General features: G+C 39.5%; 1 pseudogene; it reads right to left on the bottom strand.

Moving 5' to 3' along the window:
• Positions 1–1,661: 1,661 nt before the first annotated feature.
• On the bottom strand, positions 1,662–4,119 carry LOC131411736 (cytokine receptor-like factor 3; annotated as a pseudogene).
• Positions 4,120–7,943: the final 3,824 nt, after the last annotated feature.

Here is a 7,943-nt window from a genome sequence, read left to right as displayed (position 1 = left end):
CCATTCTCTTATTTTTCACTAGAAGGGCCTCAAAAATTTTTTTAACAATATCCACCTATAGTATGGTCATGAAATCAGAGAAAAAAACACCCCCACACATACACACCACAACCAGTCTTAAAGGGTCAATTTTGATTGTTTTAAGCTGATAATGGTGATTCCTCCTTGCCAATGCTTGGTTGAAGCAAAAGTTTCTGAGAATTCTGATGCATGAGGAGACAATTCTTGGGGTCACTTCTGAGAAAATGTTTCTTCACTCTTGTAAAGAGTCATGTGAAGGGAATTTTCCTTTGGTGGACACATATGGCTGTGTGATGAGGAGATGCTTGGAGCTGTGTCAGCTATCGAGAACAAGCTGTGGAGAAAGGCCAACATGCTGAAGAGGCGTCAGTGGAAAGAAGAAAAAATTCTAGATCCCTGTGTACACTGAAGTACCACTGATTTAACCAACTCGAACCCTCTTGCCTTTGAATTTCTTGTTATGAGAGAGAATAAAAGTCAATATGTTTAAGTAATTGACTTGGATTTTTGTTGCCTGCAGCTGAATTTACACTACATTATGCTGTTTTTATAGGAGTATGCCAGAAAATTTGATAAACACAATGGGGAAATTTAATTTTACTCATATGTAAATAGTAACCAATGGTGACAAGATTTTAAAAGAGTACAGAGTCTGAACTATTTGAAAGGCAATTTTGTAAAGGCAAAGTTTATATACCTGAATTAGATCAATTAAAAGAGAAATAAAGTTTCCATTGGGCACAGTCAAACCAAAGCATAGAGATCTTTTTATTTCTATGCATTATTCTGCTAATTTTGAATCACTTTCAAACTTAAAGAAAAATTACAAGTACAAATAACCTTTAAAAAATTATTTGCAGATAAATTGTGTACCTGATGCTTCATCACTCCTGGATACATTAGTGTAGTTTTTTGTACAAACAATATATTCTCCTATATAACCACGACACAACCATCAAAATAAGGAAATTCGCAAAGCCAATGAAGCTTCTCCAATTGTCACAAATGTCCTTTATAGAAAAGGATCTATTTCAGAGTCACACATTGCTGTTAGTTGCAATCTCTCTTTCATTTCCTACAACGTGAAACTGCTCCTCAGGCTTTCCTTGACTTTCATAAACTTGGCACTTTTAACAACCTTGGGTTTGTCATTTTGTAGAATGGCCCTCGATCTGTAATTGTCTGATGATTGCTCAAGATTGCATCCAGGCCAGGCATCTTTGGCGGTAAAGCCACAGAAGTGATTCTGTGTCTTTAGAGCATCCTAAACAGCGGCACATGGCTTTGGTTTGTCCCATTGCTCATGATGCTAACTTTGATCACTCGATGAAGGGGGCATCTCGCAGGCTCCTCCATTTTCAACTTACTCTTTCATATTTTGTAATTAACAAGTATTTTGTGGGGAGGTACTTTAAACATCCCTTTCCTCAACAAGCATGTAAGTTCCTCATATATTTATTTATATCAATAGGAACTTGGGTTTCCTTGTTTTATCCATTGGGTTATAATCCATTAACAACAGTTTTTATTTTGATCCCCAAATTGTCCCAGGAATTGCCAGTGGGAGTATATCAGTATACTGATTGAGAAGAGGGCTCAGAGGAGCCTGGCTAGAGTTGGGTCAAGGAGAGAATCTTTGTCATTGGTTGTCCCATAGTTTCAACTCTGAATATTAACAGGTGCCCAGCAAAATATGCTGGTGCACTAGACTAGAGAACACCTAAGAATTCAGAATCATTCTGGAGTACCACATTTCTTTGACTGCTCAGACTGTACCCCTCAGAGCCAGCTGGCCAGTCATGAGGCATCCATGTGAAATGACCTATTGGGGATGCTCCAAGGACTCAGCCCCTGTTGGTCGTACCCTCGGGCACAGACTCTGAACTGAGACTTGACATTAGGGGCTGTGTGCAGTACAATGGGTTCAGTTTAAGAGCTTACATATACATCCTCCAAATGGTTTGAAGTACTTTTACAGAACTGCAGCCTGCAATCATGGGCTGTAAAGTCATCATACACCTTCCTCCATTGTACTAGGATGTCTCCAGGTTTCTCTATTAGTTCTTTTATCTGCACTGGTCAGTGAGACGCTACTGTTCCATGCTTATAAAATGTGGTCTTTCACTATATTAAGAACTGAGTCACCCAATTGAGCAGATAAACAAGGTGCATCAACCAGTAAAGCACTTCTGATAAGTTGTCCAACTGAATGTGTGAGGCCTTTTTGGTGAAGCCCCACAGTTTCTCATTCTGTTCTATGCCACCAAGAATGGCAGCCTCACCTTTGGGACAGAGTCCTTTGTAGTGTCAGCTCCATGCTCTGTGAACCTCTGGTGGTCATCTAAGGCCTAGGAGTGTCCTGTCCAGTGGTGTCCACCATTGAGTGGGTCATGGATCCTCATCCAGGAGCTTCCCAACAGTTCCTTTGAGCCATTACAATGCTTTTTGAGGACATCTCTTGTCTGCGATTCCCTCTTTTTTTTTTTTTTAATTTTAGTTACCCATGCCAACTTATTTTTTTTATTATATAGCAAGCTGTAGAGAAAAACTGAACCATTAGTAACATTTATGCATTTAGAAATGTTACCAAAACAAGCAAATCATTCTACCACTCCTGGTGGTGCATTTAAGCTATTGCCCCTCTTATTCTGCTTTTAAAATGATCATTGCCTACCATCTTTCTAGGTATTAATGACTCATTTGTCTTCATTCATTCCAGAGCATCAATTATGATGATGATATTAAGAAGGTGATAGATCATTACTTAAAGTAGAATTTTACCCTAGAATCTCTTGTGTTTTCGTGTAATGTCTTAGGTGATGTGCTCTCTTTGATTTCTGCACCTCCTGCAGCCCCTGCAGCCCCTGGCTCAGCTCAGCAGGCTGCTCTGTGCCCCCTCCATGTTCTCAGGGGCCTCCTTCGGCAGCCCTATCACCCACTGTCCTACACGCGGTGCACCTCGCTTACAGTTCTCAATACATATGTTGGTTCAATTAATTGCCAGGTCTGACAGTAGGCATTGCCAATATGCCCTTTTGTTAAATATGTTCATAATTTTAAGACTATTATTTTGAAGAGAATTCTCAAGTAGCAAAACCTAATTAAAGCAGTATGGAATATCTGTTTTCAGTCAGTTTCTGTCCATTGTTTACAGTCTGACAATTAACTGAGCTCCCCACAGACCATCCTGAGATCTGTGTCAGGCAAGATGCTGGTAACAGACCTGGGATGGCCTCTGAGAAAGCAACTTCTCTTTTTTCTGAATGGAAGCCAAGTGCCAAAAGGTAGAGTAATTCTTGGTTTGTCTAGGGAATGTAAATAGACCTTCACATAGGCCACTGAAATACGACCTTACCTGAAAAGTCCTATGTTGTACATAGTATTTCTGCCTTATGACTTCAAGGTCAACGAACCACAGCCACAAAGTTTGCAGCTTTATGACTTGTTCAAGAGTATAATGGCTGTTCTTATTTAGGAAACAATATGAAAGCAAACTCTTCTGCAAAGCAAAACACATGTACCTGGCACAGTGAAGACCCATAGGGAAGTTGTATGACACAATTGGAGGAACCCGAGAGACAGGACGATGAGATCTGCACCTTCAGGATGCAGGTTCTATAACATCAGGCAACCATCCCCGTGGGCTCCTATATCTCTTCCGTATGGAGATTCTTTCCTTCTTCATTCTGGAGCAGAAAACTCCCTGATCCTAAGGTGTGGAAAACATGGCTCCAATCATAAACAGCCTGCCAATGGCCCGTGAACCTCCTAACTTAGGCACTGGGCTCTACTGCTGTTCTGCAAACATCAAGAAGAAGCTAAATATTAGAAGAATGAGTCTTTGGCAATCTGGGCTACAACCTAGATTTTATCAAGAAGCACTTGAATGAGTGTTCTCTTGTCTGATAGGATTTTCTCTCTTCTCCGCTCCACATCCTTCCTCTTTGAGAAGGAACAGTCTAGAGCATCTGTACTTACCCTACTCCGGAAAGCAAATGAAATTTGCTCTTGTTTCCTCTCTAAGTTTCCCCTCTGAAAGTTACTTAAGAAAGTTCGATAGACTGCCGTGTCACTCACCAGCCGTTTTCTGGTAACCATACCTATTACATGAGGAGTGAAACTTCTGCCTTTGCTATAACAAGCTTAGAGAATGCTCTTAAGGGCTCTTAGGTCTTAACCTCTGCTCTCATCTCCCATGAGCCACAGAAGCAGTCATGATGCCATGCAACCAGAGACTCTGTGAAACTGCTCCGTTTATCTTTCTGAGGATATTTTGCTTCATATTTGGTACATTCTAGGATTTGGGCAAAGAACATGTATTCTATTTCCACTAAGAACAGGTATCTATTGCAAGATAGAAATCCATAGATGCCAAGGAATTCAACCCCACAGAAAAGAGTTTGCCAAGGAATTCCTTCCCCATGTCTTCCAATATATAACTGAGATTTGACATGAAAATGAAAGGTTGGAAGTTCTAAGTGTACCCATGTGCCTTGCAATAGACTTAAGACCTGAGCAATGTTTCCATTTTAAAAGGAAGGGCTGACGGATTAACATCATATGTCACCTCCTCTGTGTCAACTACCGTAAATCTTTATTATCTATTTAATGTTCACAACAATATTGTGCTGTTGTTTTTATTATTTCCATTTCACAGGTGAGGAAGATGAGTATTATGAAAGTTAGAATAATTTTGAAAAGATCAGACAACTTGTAACATTTGCAATCCATCATAATGCTTTCCTCGAAAGCCCCCAGAAGAATCCCGTCTGAGCTAACATTCAATTCCCACTGCAACACTGACTTTCTTAATTTACAGCAATGACAATATCTTAACAAGATTGGATAGGTTTGTCATGTAACAGAAAAGACAATTCTAAGCCAGAAAGACCAGTGTTTATTGTTTATGGGCAATGGATGGTTCAATTTCCATCCTTGTCTAATTCTAGATTTTGACTTCCTTTTACAATCCCCGTCCTGCTTTTGGGACAGCTGCTCAGTCTCCTGACTTCAGCTGCCCTTGGGGACTTTGGCTTGAACCACATTTTACCAGATGGCCCTTCACGCTGCCGCTGGAAGGAAATATCCTATCAGAAATAGACCCTTGCCCAGAATCTAGGTTTGGGGTAGGGATAGCTTTTTTAGTGCACTTAATCCCATATTCCATAAATGACCAGTCTATCTACTCAAAAAATGTATACTTCTAACTATAATATTGTAGAAAATGTTATGTACTTCAATTTTTATTGAATAATTTGAAAGCCGAAGACTTATTCTGCTATCAGGCTTCCAAAATACAATCTGGATGTCTAAAACTCTCTATGGTGAATAGGTAATTAATAAGAGTAATAACACTGAAGCAATTAAAGAGACCACTGGCTCTTGGCATTAAAATAATAATAACAGTAATAATGATAATAATAATAATAGAGACTATGGCTGTGATACAAGCATTATGTTGCTTCAATATGAAAAAAATGTGAAGAAACAGCTTAAAACATCCACATTAGTATTTACATTCTGGGGTGAGAGGTTCATTTTCATTGTTTCATCTCTTGTGTGTGTTTTGACATAACTTCTATTTCAGTAAGTGAAACTCAATAAAACACAGGATTGTATAAATGGTTACGTCTCAAATGAATTCCTGATATAGTTGATTATATTAATTACTGTAGAATTCCATTATCAAAATAGGATTACAAGATGAAGCTGTGGAAGAAAATTTTGAATAGAGACAATTCAGTTGAATGAGTTCAATAAAGGAAAGAAAGAAGTTATAGTTTCTATTTCTATTTCTCCACATATTAATTCTGCTTATTAATACACAGTTCACCTATTTGTCCAATATCCTTTGGCAAGGAGATTACTCACACACATAAAATGTTTTAGGTAATGAAAATTTTAGCATTTAAAAAATTTTAACAATATTTATGAATTCAATTCCAAAGTTTGTTACACCTATTTTTATGCATTTAAACATTGTTGTCATGAGTCAAAATCACCATTTTTAAACAAGAACAATTTGTACGGCCACCACCAAAAATTTACCATTGTGCCAAATGTCCTCAGACTCTTCGCCTTTTATATTTTTTTCTCTATCATGCCTTTGATGTCCAGTGTTTCTTTTGTCATCTGTCAGCGTGCCCTCTTTTAGTTTGCTCCAGCCTTATCTAGGCAGTTGAATAAATTGAGTTGACTTTATGGCAGTTGGGTGGCTCAGCCAACCTTTCCCTTTATGTTGAGGGCATATGTTCCAGATGCATGGCTTTGCTGGAAGTCTGACCCACTAATCACCACCGTAATTTGTAATGGTTACATTCACTCAATTCTAATTAATATCATGTAACAAAATGAATGCTAGCCAAGACCTGTAGCAGTATTTGAAAACTTGGAATCATCTTTGACTCATTCCTGTCATTTTTAAAAAATGAAATGACTCATATCCATTTCTCCTGCTGCCATAATAATTATTCGAGATTCTGCTGACTGTCTTTTCTAATGGACAGATGCCCGTCTTTCAAGGCTTTTCATGATTTAGCTCCAAACAACCATTGAGGACATACCATCCGCCACTTTTCCTCACACTTTAAGCACAACAGAAAACCCCCACTTCTCTGTACACGTTGTGTGCACTCATAAATGCATTAGCTTGTGGTGTCACCTCTGCCTGTGTCCTGAAAACAAATAGATTAAAATACCTCCAAGCTTAAACTCATTATTGTTTGCTTCAAAATCCAAATGTCTTCTTCCTGGGTTCATTTCTTGCTGGATGATATATCCATCCATCAGCCTCTAAGCTTGGAAGTCCAATCACCCTCGTTTCAAAGGTCACTTATGCCCTTCCACATTCACATGATCTTGTCATTTTTCATGCTGGAATGTCCAAACGCCAATTCCTCCTATCTATTTCCTAAGTAAAGCTTTTGTTGTCCCCTTCTGTGCACAGGACAAAGTATGAAGAGTATTATAAGGCTTTCAATACTTTACCCAGTCTCAAGTTCCTCTGTGGCCACTCTCCTCCCCACACACACACAAAACAAATATCATTCCATGGTCTCGGGAATACTCCAAGTCTCTCCAGAGCACCATATATTTCAACATACAAATCCCTATGCCATCATTCCTCCCTTCCCCAACTGGAAAACTCCATTCATCTTTCTAAACCCTGCTTAAACGTCACCTACCTGCGAAGTCCTTCATGATTCCCCATGTAGCAGTCTGTGCAGACCTGTATTAAAGTTCTTATCACATTATATTATTGAAAGTGAATTCTGTTAGAGCAGAGAAGATTATTCACTTCTGTGTCTGCAGCGATCATCAAGGCCCTGAGACATGACATACTTGCTCATTCCGAGCTTGTCATGGTGTAAAACACCTCATTACTGTGACCCATAGCTTGTTTCAGAGAAAAAAAGCTTCTTCTTCCCCAAAGCTGCCCCCCAACAAAACTGTGCACTTCTTGGGAGTTAGGAGTGGCCACGTGAGGAAGTGGGAGCAGAAGCATCTAGTGCAGCTGTCCTAAGAGACCCTGCCTCATGGCCCAGCTTCTCAGTATCTAATGGATTGAGGCTTTGCTCACTCTGGGCACTCAGTTCAGATGGGCAGCATTGCTCTAGTTCCATTCATGGATTAAACCATGGGCTAAAAGATTTATTGAAAAATCAAAAGAAACTGCATCAGTTCACTTTAGGACCACATGGACCGCCTTGGTCTTCTGTGTCTGGTTTTCAAGTCAGACATTCCTTTTCTCATCTTCAGACAGGAAGGGTCCCCAGGAAAGGTATTTTCATTGTCTCCCAAACATCAGCCTTGTGCACATTTGCTGATGGAAATCCGAGCCTGATTGCTGTAGTAGCAATTCTGAGAGTGTCAGAAAGTAGGTGAGTTTCTCTGTGTGAATTCCAAACCTCGATCAGGGTGTC

The sequence above is a fragment of the Diceros bicornis genome, chromosome 12 (assembly GCF_020826845.1).
Source record: "Diceros bicornis minor isolate mBicDic1 chromosome 12, mDicBic1.mat.cur, whole genome shotgun sequence".
NCBI lineage: Eukaryota > Metazoa > Chordata > Mammalia > Perissodactyla > Rhinocerotidae > Diceros > Diceros bicornis.
Note: the sequence above shows the minus strand (reverse complement) of the source record. Positions and strands in the feature narration are given on the sequence as shown.